Consider the following 12,705-nt stretch of genomic DNA (forward strand, 5'->3'; position numbering starts at 1 on the left):
AAGTGCATAGATCAATGTCTAGCACATAGTAGCCAAGACAGGTTTGTTAAATACATAAAACCAAGCAGGAGGAAGCCTGTCCCTACCATCCTCCTAGTGCTGGTACATTTTTCTCACCTTTCTTAATCTTGGGGGAGAATTGATTTTCTCATTCTGTCTTATTTAACATTTGAGCTCAATGTCTAACCTATAACTTTATATATGATTTATTTCCATATACTTCTCATTTTATTTTTAAAAAACCTTATGATTTGATTTCAAAAGAAGTAAAAACAAATTAAATCTTGTTGACCTAAAACTTGCTTCTGCAACATCCCCACTGGGAATGATGATATAAATGCTCGTGCCTTGAGATGAGAATGTCATTGTTTGTTCTATATTGTTTTTTCCTTACTGTTGTATAGCCTGAAGATTAAATAAGTAAAATAAAAGTGGAATTAAGAAATATATCTTGTCTACTAGTCAAAGCAGTTCAGAAACTGTATTTCACTGTTACATCTAGATAGTTGAATTGTGTGCCTTTAAGCTATGAAATTTGGTTAAATTAACTTTAATGAAAAAAATCGGAATGCAATTCCATTTTTATCTTCTTCTTTAAATATGGTAAAACTTATTAATACAGCACTGAGATAACTTTGACCTATTAGAATGCAAATGACTCTAGATTGATCTAATGCCTCACATTTAGGGCTGGTTTTAAAGGTCTCTATGATTCCCATTTACAAATGAAACTTACTAATATGAGTTATAGATTCTTTTCCATTGTGTGCCAAGCAAGGAGAGAATCAAGCTTATTTGAATCATGCAGGCACATAGACTTTGGAATGATTAGGAGACCATGGCAAAAATTGTGAGTAATACATGTAGAGAAGTTTAAACTTTTCCTCTGGAGGTGTGATAACTGAGTCATCCTGCCAAAATACACTGACAATAGATAGATTAACAGGAGAAAAACACACACAGATTTGCTAATATGTACATGAAAATGCGAGCCCTATAAATATGAGACTCAAAGAAGGGCTAGACAGCTGAGGCTTAAATAGCGTTCTTTTTGTAGGGGAGAGGGGAGATTAGTGTGCAGGTAATTTTGAAGAATAGTAAAATGCTTTTCAGGAGAACTGAATGGGCCTGGGAGACAGAAATTAGTTTATAAATTATTCTCTTTGGAATTTGAACAGGACAAGTTATGGGAAGGTGAGGGGTGGAATTGCACTGAACAAAGGCTGTCAGTATGCAGATAAAGTCTCTTAGGCAACCTCTTGCAGCTGCCCTCAGAAGAACAGATGAAAAACCTGTCTGGGCATGGTGATGATTTTAGTCTCCTCTAGAAGGTATCAAAATCTTATTTTGCCCCTTGCCAAGTACTTGTGAAGGGGTAGGCACTGGTTATGGCATGTGGAGTGTTATGGTATGATGAGGAGCTGGATAGCAAGGGGGCTGAACATGTACTGATTTGATTAGCTTCATCTCTAAAGAGTCATGTCTTAGATGGAGAAGCTTGCACTCAAGGTACTATGAAAATGAAGAGGTTATAAAAGTATTCTAAGGGTCTCTAAGCCTTGTCAGTCTCTGTTTCTTTATGACAACCTATGGGTTGTTAAGTAGTTGGGATGGGGTCAGTATATGGGCAGAGGGAGGTGCCCTGGTGGAAGTACTAGATAGAGGATTTGGTATTGCATCTAGGATGCTAGAGTTCTTAGAAGTTAAAGGATTTTAATTTACCTAATAAAACCTCAAAGTTTAATTTACTCAACATTTAACCAACAGGGGTCTTCTATGCTGAACTAAGAAGCCTAAACTTATTTCTGAAAGCAGTAAGAAGCCTTGTAGGGATTTTAAAGTAAAGGTGACAAGGTTAGATTTAAATTTTAAAAGATTGCTATGAAGGAAACGTGAGAGGGAATCAAAAAAATAGAAGCAGGGAGATCATTAAATTTTGTTACAATAGCGAAGGTGAGAAGTGATGATGATATGAATTCAAGAATTAAAGAGTTTTTAAGAAAATGGGTTCACAGAACTTAATTGTGGCAGGAGGGCATAGGTTGGGGGGTGGTAAGAAGGAAGTGTCAGGAGGGAATGATGCTGCTAGGCATTGGGAGGGGGAGCTCAGGGGCAGGAAGAGGATTTGGAAGAATGATGGATAGAATTGACAGGCTGAATCTTAGGTGTCTGAGAAAAATCCAAGTGGAAATAATTCAGAAGATACATGAATATTCAAGTATGGGCGTGGAAGAAAAGTCTGGACTAGAAATATATATTTAAAAGTAAATAGGGCGGCCAGTTGCGGTGGCTCATTCCTTTATTTCTAGCACTTTGGGAGGCTGAGGCGGGTGGATCACGAGGTCAGGAGATCGAGACCATCCTGGCCAGCATGCTGAAACCCCATCTCTATTAAAAATACAAAAATTAGCCGGGCATGGCGGCATGCGCCTGTAATCCTAGCTACTTGGGAGGCTGAGGCAGGAGAATCGCTGGAACCTGGGAGTTGGAGGTTGCAGTGAGCGAAGATCGCCATTGCACTCCAGCCTGGCAAAAAAGCAAGACTCCGTCTCAAAAAAAAAAAAAAAAAGTACAGGGTATGAGTGATAGTTAAAGTCACACCTGTGAATTGGTTGAAAGATGTGAAACAGCCAACTCAGTGTCCGAAACAAAATAAGACAGACTCATGTTTCCTGACTTTACTATAACACTGCCTATTGCATTTTCAAGCATGAAGGGGAAAATATATATTTTTTTATGGAGATACTTTGATCTTTCAAATTCTGGACCTGGGATGTGAAATGGCCATGGCCTTAGTTATTTTAACTGGCTAACTCATAGAATCCCTTTTCTGTGTTCCACAAATGTGCCACATTTTGTGCTATTCATATTCCTGTATCTAGTATATCCTCTTTCATTAATCTATTTTAGTGCAGTAATAGTTATATTTTCAGATCTAAGAACTAATTGCTTGACTGTTAATGGAGAAAACAAACTGTAATATATTTTTAAGAGGTTTATTCTGAACCAATATGAGTGACTGAGGCCTGGAGAAAACATGCAACTAAGAAGGCTTGAGTAAGTGGTCCCGAGGTGGCCGGGTTGGTTTGGTTTTATACATTTCAGGGAGGCAGGAGTTACAGGCAAAGACATCAACACATGGAAGGTATACACTGGTTCAGTTCAAAAAGGGGGATTATCTTCAGGAGAGGTCTTATAGGTTGTAGGTGGACTTGGGGATTCTCTAATTTGTGATTGGTTAAAGGAGTAAGGCCCTGTCTACAGCTTAGAGTTGACAGAAAGGAAGGTAAGAATGCTCTGTCAGAGTCAGCCACAATAAAATGCCCTGGTTAGCAAGCCTGATGGCCTGCAGGCCTGACTTAACGCCTGCCTTGCATGGCCTTAGGGCTTGTTCATAATTTGTTATCTTATGGCCACACAGGGTCTGTTCTGTCAGTCTTAGGATCTCTATTTTAACACCGCTGCTGGTTACTTGTTGAGTCCAAACTCCAAAACAGAGGAGGTATGATGAGGTGTGTCTGACCTCCCTTTCTTTCAGGGCCAGAAACAGCTTTTCAGTTTTCTCTGGGGTCCTCTTGGCCAAGAAGTTTCTGTTCAGTTGGTTGGGGGGCTTAGAATTTTATACTTAGTTTACAACCTAGCGTTGGTCTATATTATATGCTCAGGAAAGTTTCTGAAATAGCCCTGGACTGGTTGGGTGATCTGGGATATGGAAAATGGGCCTGTGTCCTGAATGATGCACTTGAAAATGGAATATAAGACTCTGTAAAGCTCAAAGCATCTGTGAACACAAAATTCAATTGAGTTGATTTGCGGCAGGCTTTCTCCACTGCTAACAGTTACAATTCAATCTCAGTTATACATGGCGTCCAAAAGAAGCACATTGTGGTGACCAGCAGAAACCAAGTTTTGCTTGAAGAATAAAGATTGCAATTTTGCAAAGGTAATGTGTTATATAAATTTTCAGTAAGATGAGATAGTTTTAAATATGTATGGCATGGACCTAAAATACACTTGCACTCTTTAGGATGAAGGAATCTATTAATTTGTTGGTAAGTGAGGAATTTAAATGGCCACTAATTTCTTGCACGAACAGCTCTGCACGTTTTTCTCCACGTGTTTGTAGCGTGTACCCTTATCGGTCAAGCAACACTGAGGGGTATTCTGTGAGCACATCTTTAGAGTGATACATTAAAATTCTAGTAAATCTTAAGGCCTAGATGATATAAACTCTGAAGTCATCTTGCTCAACAGAAATTATCAATAAACCTTTTTATAGTTCACTAAAAATAAAGAACAGAGTTAATAATCTTGACATTTTTGTTCCTGCAAGTTGAAAAAGTTCGTGTGTTTTTTCTCAATCTACTAAAGATCTAAATTATTTTGATATAGTTTCAGACTTACTTTTTAACTGAAAGTGATTTTTCTCATTTTTGTTGATAGAAATAAAAACATCAGTAGGAGGGGAAGGAGGAAGGAAGGAGAAGAAAGAGGAAGAATAGGAGGAGAAGAGGAAGAGAGGAAGAAGTCGTGAACAGCCCTCCTGCATTTTGCATCAGGCAGAAAAGTCAGTTGAATGTTGGGAAGAACACAAATAGTAAGTACATAGATTTTCATGTGATAAAAATACCCATTGTTATCAATGCAGGAATGTGCATTTTTTGAGTCACCATAAGGTGACAGAGAGCCCCTGGGGCCACCCTTTGGTGTCTCCCAGCTTCCGATGGCAGTCAAGCTTGTAGCAGAGGGACCTGCGTCCCATGTGCCCCTCATCTCCACACTGCCCTAGGCTTGGCTAAGGGAACTGCTGTTCTTTATGTTCCCAAGGGCAACTGTGCAAATGTTCCACTTGCCCTTCAGCATGGGGTGATTCTCCTATGCACAGAAGCAAACACAATGGTTTAAAACAGGGATAACTCAGTAGATTACCCCGATCCATCCAACTGTGCTTTATCGTTATCTTGTTACAGTTTCTGGGTGGAGCCTATTTTTCCAGCTTTTGGCTGCTCTGAGCTGAAGGATGGTAGTAGGGCAGGAGAAGGGGAATTGAATTAATATTTATCAAGGGCCTGACACGAGCCCAGCACTGTGAAGACACCGTCTACACCTGTTATCTTACTAAATCCTCAGTTCCATCCTTTGGGACAAGTGTCACGCTGTTTGCAGATGAGGAAACTAAAACTCATTAAAAATAAGCGACATGCGCAGATCATGTAGATAATATAGAGTAAGGGTTTAAACTCTGGACTCTTTGGGACCAGTACCCATCCTCTTAACTGTTCCACACTTTCTTCCATGTAATGTAGAAATATTTGATTTATTAATAATGTATTCCTTTACAACTTCTGAATGGGATCTGAGATAAATGTATTCATATGCCCTATATATGATAGCTAAGTATAAGGTGAAAATAGGGAACCATTTAGACAAAAGAGAAGATGATTATGTATGAGGCTAACATAGTAAGATCATGAAAATTAAGTTTAGTTTCTCATCTCTGGTTAGACAAGAGGAAGGGAGGCGTGGCAGGTCCCTGGCTTTCCCCATTTCTCAGGGCAGACCTTGGGTTGTGATCTGATCTCATGTGGTTCTCCAAGACCTTCAGGGAAGACTTTGTTCTGTTTTGTTAAGTTTGAGGTTATTTCTTAATTTGTTTGTCATTTTGCTGATTAAGAAGCATAACAGAAATTTATTCTACAGAAAAGGAAACTGATTAAGAAAACGTAGTGCTTTTATCAGGGACTTTCCAGGATAGATGAATAGATACTGTATATTTATTATTTCAACTCGTGAAAAAAATTCAAGGACATGTTATTAAATTGTAGTTTCTTGAAAATCTTTTAACAGTAAATAAATCTAATGCAGACCAAGTACTTTGCCATTCAGTGGTCTAACAATAAAAAGAGACAACCTAAAGAATATCTGGCTTGTGTGTTCCTTAGGTCAACATGTGTAAATAACTAGCAGGTTGGAGGCATTATGTTTCACTTCCACGCAACCTGTTGCATTTTGCAGGGGTCAATGATTTAGGCACCAATGCCCCTGTGTTTTTTAAAGGGACAAAATACAACCACTATTTCCCTGAACTATGGATTTTAGACTCTAGTTACATATGGGCTAATTTAAATATTCCAAGTAAAGCGTATAAGAAAATATAGTCAAAATAGCATGATAATAATTTGACAAGTAAACATCATCGCACTTTCTAAAGCATCCATCTGTATGATAAATTATATGGCCCACCCTATTTATCAGGTCCACCCTAATAACAACCCTCTCTTGAAGGATTATATTACCCTGGTCTTTCAAATGAGGAAATTAACAGTATTGAGATCCCAACCAAAAGCTCTGGCTTCAGAGCTGGCGTGCTTAGTCACTGTACTGTGTGGCCACTCTGCATTCTAGTTTTATTATTATGATCTGGTTGTAAGTGTGTAAGTGAGTTTACAAGAGACAAGGGGAGAAGAGTAGGCATAAAATAGAAGTCACGATCTAGAATCACTCATTCAAAATATATGGTTACTATTTCCCTCTTTCCACAGTCACTTAGAAGGCACTCCTGATACATTTTAAACCTAAGTCTTAGAATAGTATTAGATTCCCGAGAAAATGACAGCTTTTCCTCTTTGATAAAAAGTCTTGTATTAATTAGGTGTCCCCTTTGCTTTGACTGTTATAATAAAGTCTTATATCTTAAAGACGTCCACAATGCCAGCCCTCCACAAGTCTCACCTTCAGCATTTTCTTACTATTCCAGTTTACATTATTTCCTGCTCCTAATTTTTAAGCTTAAATTACTTAGCCATTTTTATGTGGTTATCCATCTGGTCAAGTGACTTGGAAATGGGGCAACAAAATAGAATGATAGATTGGTTTGCATAGGAAAACAGACAGACAAGGAACGACAGCAATACAGGACCAGATGGATGCTTCCCAGAAGCAAAGAACAGGGGCCCGCACTTACAGGAGTATGTGGGCACTGATGGATGAGGTTCTTTAATGCCTTCCGAAAGAGGAGCCAAGCCGCTGATGAGTGAGGTAACTAACAGCTCTCATGCTCTTAGTGAGCTAAGGTCCACCTGCTGCTAAGATTACCTCAAAATACTAAGCTTAAGGTAAAACTCCAGTTTTAGAATCATATTAAAAATAATTTGGTTAAGGATGAGCTGTGAAATAATTAATTCAAATGCTGCTAACTGAGCACTTCAGTTAGTGCTCCTCAAGGCTGTGAGAAATAGGCTTATGCTCAGTTCCTCCTGGGTGCTGTAAAAGGAACATAAAATCTCTGGACCCCAAACTCACTAAGCTGAAGGGAACAGTCAAGCTGAGAACTGGGTCATGCCAATCAGCCTCCCATTTTGTTCCTAAATAAGACAGCTACAGGTCTAAAAGGATACATGCCTCTCTCACAATTTGCTCAAAACGAAATTCTTTGTAGGTCCCAAGATCTTTACCCTAAAACAGTTCTGTTGAATTTCACCCAGAAAATGCAAGGGAACAGCTATCTTCACAGATCCCAGAACAAAGGACAAAGGATAGAACTAAAAGCGTCCCCCACCTGCCGCCCAGCACCAAAGAAGTCATATCTGATTACTTCCTTTGGAAAGGCTAATCAGAAACTGAAAAGAATGTAACTGTTTGTGTCTCACCTATCTGTGACCTGGAAGCTCCCTCCCAGCTTTGAGTCTTCCTGCCTTTGCTTCCAGTTGTTCTGCCTTTCCAGGCCCAACCAATGTACTTCTTATATCTATTGATTGATGTCTCATGTCTCCCTAAATGTAAAAATCAAGCTGTGCCCCAACTGCCTTGGGCATATGCTATCAGGACCTCCTGAGGCTGTGTCATGGATGCGTCCTCAACCTTGGCAAAATAAACTTTCTAAATTAACTGAGACCTGTCTCAGATTTTCTGGGTTCACAAATGCATATCTGATTACTTCCTCTACTTTATGTTTATTTTATCTTATGTAAAAATGCAGATTCACTGAGTGTGAGATGAATGCATAATTGACTATTTCTCTACCCCTTCCTTTGATATGTGAAATGTGGATTCAGTGCACACTGATCAAAGACTCAACAGAATGCAACTGCCTGCCCCTTTTATCTACCCTCCCCCTTTTTTCTTTTCTTCCTCTTTCTCCTACTGCCTGCTCTTTCTCATTAAATACTAAAATTCCCAGGCCCTTTTTGGAAAAAGCATGGATCACAGATTGTTCTTGTGGTTTTGTGTTCCTTTTTCCTGGGTGCGTTCTTAACCTTGTCAAAATAAACCTCTAACATGATTGAGACGTTCCTCAGTCATTTTCTTTGACTGTCAGTGGTGAAGGTTTGTTGCACGAGTCAACTTCTGTCTCACTCTGAGTCTTCTTCTGGCTGCTTTCAGTGCCAACACAAAGTGCTCCCTCTAACTCCTTGGCAAACACACATTTCTTCTGTCATCACTATCTCTAGGATTTCTGTTTATTGCTTTTGTTATGGCCACCGTCAGCTTTCAGGCATACAAATCCCCAGTTTCTTCTCTATGTGGTTTATATTTAAGGTGAACAAGGGCATCTCATGGGTTGGAAAGTCACCGTCTGATATGATCCAGACCTTTGGCTGCCCTTGGCTAATGAGCAACCTGGTGAGAAATAGTGGCAATGAGAATGCCATATGAGCTTAATAAAAAGTCTGGGGTGATACACCCAAGGATTTGCTTCTAATTGCATTTACCAGACAGGGCAGTGTTGAGTGCAGACAACTTTAAAAGAGGCAATTACCCAGCCTGCTAAACCTGCTAAACCTGCTATAGGTAAAGGATTGTGCTGGGCAAGGTGCCAGCACATTGTATAAAATGATCATTATAGATTAAAGAAACACGGGCATACCTAGGGCCATGGGCATTTGATACATCAGATCTAAAAGAATAATACATATGCTTCAGACCAGTTGTAAGAAAATTTACTTTTCTGTATAGCAGGGTCTAAAGTGCATTTCTAGGAGGCACAGATGCCTCACTAGAAAACTAAAGAAGTTCTGAAAAAAAGCTAATACGATACTTGAGAGCATGTCTGTTTCCATCTCATCTAAGTCACAGGAAGAGGAAACGGCCGCATTTATGAAAGTGTGAATTGGAAGCCCCTGAAAAATGTGACTGGATGGGATGAAACACTTGTGTGACACTTTAATAATGGGTATTGGCTAGCTCCTCATTATTTTCCACTGCAGTAAAGTGCGGCATGCAGCAAGATGTCAGTGTAGCATTTACCTATGCAGTGCCACTCTGCTGCAGAGCTTTAAGGAATAAAGATAAGGAAGTGCTACCTGAAAGCTGGCTAATACACCACACATTGAAAGATAAAGAAAGTTGACTTTTGCTGAGTACCTGCTTTGTGCTAGGCACTGTTTTCCAAATTTTGCTGCACAATGGAATCATCTTGGATCTTTAAAAACTGTTGATGCCTGGTTCCCATGCCTAATATTTTGACTTCATGGATGTTGCGTGCAATGTGGACACTGTGTTTCTAAAAGCTTCCCACTTCATTCTAATGTGCAGCAGTTTGGGAATCACCCTACCAGACTATTCCATTTCTTTTTTTTTTTTCCTTCCTTCCTTCCTTCCTTCCTTCCTTCCTTCCTTCCTTCCTTCCTTCCTTCCTCCCTGCCTCCCTCCCTCCCTCCTTCCTTCCTTCCTTTCTTGATGGAGTTTTGCTCCTGTTGCACAGGCTGGAGTGGAATGGCACGATCTCAGCTCACCACAACCTCCGCCTCCTGGGTTCAAACGATTCTCCTGCCTCAGCCTCCTGAGTAGCTGGGATTACAGGCATATGCCACCATGCTCGACTAACTTTGTATTTTTAGTAGAGATGGGGTTTCTCCATGTTGGTCAGGCTGGTCTCGAACTCTCGACCTCAGGTGATCTGCCCACCTCAGCCTCCCAAAGTGCTGGGATTACAGGCGTGAACCACTGTGCCTGGCCCAAACCATTCCATTTCTACTCATTATCTCACTTAAGCCACAGTGAAGCCTGTTGTTACTGATGAGGTCATAGAGGCTAGATGACCCCAGAAAACTTGCCTAGTTCTGGGTAGTGGAATAGACTAAAATCTGATCCTGTGGCTGTAAAACTCCGAAGCTTGGGTTCTTTTCACTCTTCCACACTGGTAAAATTCATGCACTGTAAGGAAAGAAAGGTTTTCTCTTTAATTTTCCCTGTGCTGGTAGCTAGCAGAGAACTGTAATTCATTTAGTAGAGGAAAAAAACCATATATATACTGGGCTATTTTATTAAGGATTGGGTTTTGGTTAAGATCAGACAATGAAATCTATTATAAATTTCCAAAGATGTGCAGGTCAGACCATGCTACACCATGTTTCTGGGAGCCCAGAATGCAGAAACAAACATCAAAATTCTCTTGTAATTTCATGGAAATATTTCATGTTAAAATTGTATTAATTTCAAAAGGTTAGAGTAGAAAATGAGAGGTATACACTTCATTAATTCTCAAGTTCTATATTTGCCAGAAACTTATCTCACCTTCATTAAAAAAAACTCTTATTACTTGATTTCAGAACACTTTTAAAACATACTATGGGCCAGGCAAGGGGGCTCACGCCTGTAATCCCAGCACTTTGGGAGGCCGAGGCTGGCAGATCATGAGGTCGGGTGATCGAGACCATCCTGGCCAACACGGTTAAACCCCGTCTCTACTGAAAATACAAAAAATTAGCCAGGCGTGGTGGTGGGTGCCTGTAGTCCCAGCTACTCGGGAGGCTGAGGCAGGAGAATGGCGTGAACCCGGGAGGTGGAGCTTGCAGTGAGCCGAGATCGCGCCACTGCACTGCAGCCTGGGTGACAGAATGAGACTCCATCTCAAAAAAAAAAAAAAAAAAAAAAACTATGGCATCCTCAGTAGTGACTCAAAATCAGAGTTACAAAAAACAAGTAAAATGAATTTTCAAAAACAAACAAAACATGTTGAGCTAGGAAAACAAACTGAGATTGAAAATACATCCTAAAATAAAATCGTATGTAAAATTCAACATAAATAAGAAGATACTTCTGATGCTATACAGAAGAAAATAAAATAGGTAGGAAAAGAGCTTTTCAGACCAAAATGAAGAGAAGAAAATGGAGGGACGGTCCTGGTAGAATGCCAGAGTAATCTCTTCAGACGCCGTGATCCTCCGGGGGTGTTCTCTTCTCAGGCACCTGACATTAAGAAAGGAAGCTTGCATTTCCCACTCCTATTGTAGTGCTTGATTCTCTATGTTTAGACGTACGCTACCCATGTCCAGTAATATTGAACATATAGATTTATATCTTGCTTTTTCTATGTATTTGTCATGTCCATGTTTAACAAATGTTCATATTTATTACATTTAATAACAACAGAAGCTTATCGCCTCATGTTGGGTGTTAAAATTTTCTTAACTCTTTTCTTACTCTTGGATATTTAGACTGTTTTCACTTTTTCGATGTAACATTGAACGTCTTGTAAACATAATTTTAAAAAAAAGGCCGGTGGGCACTGTGGCTCACGCCTGTAATCCCAGCACTTCCGGAGGCTGAGTCGGGTGGATCACGAGGTCAGGAGATCGAGAAAATCCTGACCAACATAGTGAAACTCCATTACTACTAAAATACAAAAATTAGCCAGGCATGGTGGCACTTGCCTGTAATCCCAGCTACTCAGGAGGCTGAGGCAGGAGAATCACTTGCACCAGCGAAAACGCCCGGGTGCTGTGGCTCACACCTGTAATCCCAGCACTTTGGGAGGCGGAGGTCACAAGGTCAGGAGATCGATCGAGAACATCCTGGCTAACACAGTGAAACCCCATCTCTACTAAAAACACAAAAAAATTAGCCAGGTGTGGTGGCGGGCCGCTGTAATCACAGCTACTCAGGCGGCTGAGGCTGGAGAATCGTGTGAACCCAGGAGGCAGAGGTTGCGGTGAGTGGAGATTGCGCCACTGCACTCCAGCCTGGGTGACGGAGTGAGACTGTGTCTCAAAAAAAAGAAAAAAAACTTGTCTTAGGATAAATTCCTGGTAGTGAGATATTGGTTAAAGGAGGATGAAATTTTTATAAATTATATAGCATCTGTATGTTACTTTCTGAATGCATCCATTAGGTTACAAGGTCACAAGTAGCACATGGTGCATCCCGTTCTCCACAGGACTGCCAGGAAAGGCTTATCTTTTCAGAGAGATTTTATTAGTAATTAGACATAAAATGGTGCTTTGAACTACTGTAACTTGCATGTCTATGGTTATTAGATAGATAAAATTTTCCCACTTTTTAAACTATTTACATTATCTCATATGTGATCTTGACAATAGTTTTTTCCTTTTGTTTTTTACTGCTCTTGAATTTCCTCCTATTGTTTGAAATAACTTACTTAATATAGAGAGTTGTCTTCATGATGGTAGTATTCTTCGCAATATTTCCCAACTTCGTTGTGTTCCTTATATAGCTCTAGTCTTCTTATGCAGATATTTTCATTTGTATGCATTTGATTTTTTAAAGAATATCTTCTATTGCTTATAATCTGTGAAAGTTTGTATTTCTTCATCTCCGCTTAGACCTAGTGACTCCCTCATTTTATTATCTGTGAGCTTTTCTCTCCATTAGGTTAGCACAGCCTTCTATAATCTGACCTTATCACACCTTACAGAAGCATCATTTGACACACTTCAACTCAGCACCTCAGATCTATTTGGCCCA

At 39.9% G+C, this 12,705-nt stretch overlaps 1 long non-coding RNA gene across 1 annotated transcript in view; it reads left to right on the forward strand.

Annotated features, from left to right (window-relative positions):
* Nucleotides 1–12,705, forward strand: part of LOC109028284 (uncharacterized) — an 86,331-nt gene that overhangs the window by 51,818 nt on the left and 21,808 nt on the right. The window contains exon 4 of the long non-coding RNA XR_010129793.1: nt 4,444–4,597. This is a non-coding gene — a long non-coding RNA (uncharacterized lncRNA). The remainder of the gene's footprint in view (nt 1–4,443; nt 4,598–12,705) is intronic.

Source organism: Gorilla gorilla, chromosome 12, assembly GCF_029281585.2.
Source record: "Gorilla gorilla gorilla isolate KB3781 chromosome 12, NHGRI_mGorGor1-v2.1_pri, whole genome shotgun sequence".
NCBI classification, from domain to species: Eukaryota; Metazoa; Chordata; class Mammalia; order Primates; family Hominidae; genus Gorilla; species Gorilla gorilla.